Here is a 1008-nt window from a genome sequence, read left to right as displayed (position 1 = left end):
ACTGTTCATATTTTTTCGGAACCATTGTGATACTATGAGAGCTTTGAATGATGTATGTGGTATGGGATCATGATTTTTAAAGTACGTTTGAGGCAGATGACACTATTGACATGAGCAGAGAATTTTTTTAGGCTTTGAAATTATTGGAGGAAGCTACGACGATTTTGAGAGTTGACTAAGATGTTATGATATTATTACGACGACGATGTGTATTATACTGTTGAGGTATGTTTATGATTAATAAGATGATGATACCGTATATGAGGAGTTTGATTATGCTACGTATTTCTTATGATGAAATACTGAAGAAGTGTCGACGAATAAGGTAAGGAATAATGAGTAGTGATTAGGGACTCTGATTTGTGAAAAAGGTTGTTGGAAACCAAGAATCGTACTTTAAGAGTTATGAAATGTGTGTATATGCGTGAATGTATCACAATGCTGGCGAAAATGTTTTGGACGCTGTTATATTTATAGGATTTTGTTTCTACACATTTGTAACGCAAATTTTCGACCTGTGAAATTTTTATATGAGACTGTCACTGTAGCGAAAACTGCTGTCGTAAATATTTCGGTAAGAAAGGCAAGTGACCGTGATGTAATTCGTTGTGAGCGGCCAGGTGTGCCAGCCGCCTTGAGAAAAAGCCATTAGGTGGTAGAAAAAAGAAGGGGGAGGCCATTATCCTCGCTATCGACATTCCTTTGTAGAAAGCATCGTAAATACGACACCCTCAAACTTGAAAACATGATTACACTGTAGAGTTCTTAATTTATGATATTTACTAAATTGCCTAGTGAAATGACGAGAAATATTTTTATGTCTATACAGCTGATTATGACTACTGTCTCTCTAGTTGAGAGATTTTTCTACTAACTTATGAAATGCCTAATGACTACTGAAGGATGTTCTTATGCTTTACTTTGTACATAGTTGCTTATTTCATTTGATATCTAGTTTCTAGCTGCACTGCAGCATTGGTTAAAATAAAATTTTATAGATGTACTAAT

This window comes from Schistocerca serialis, chromosome 3 (genome assembly GCF_023864345.2).
Source record: "Schistocerca serialis cubense isolate TAMUIC-IGC-003099 chromosome 3, iqSchSeri2.2, whole genome shotgun sequence".
Lineage (NCBI taxonomy): Eukaryota > Metazoa > Arthropoda > Insecta > Orthoptera > Acrididae > Schistocerca > Schistocerca serialis.
Note: the sequence above shows the minus strand (reverse complement) of the source record.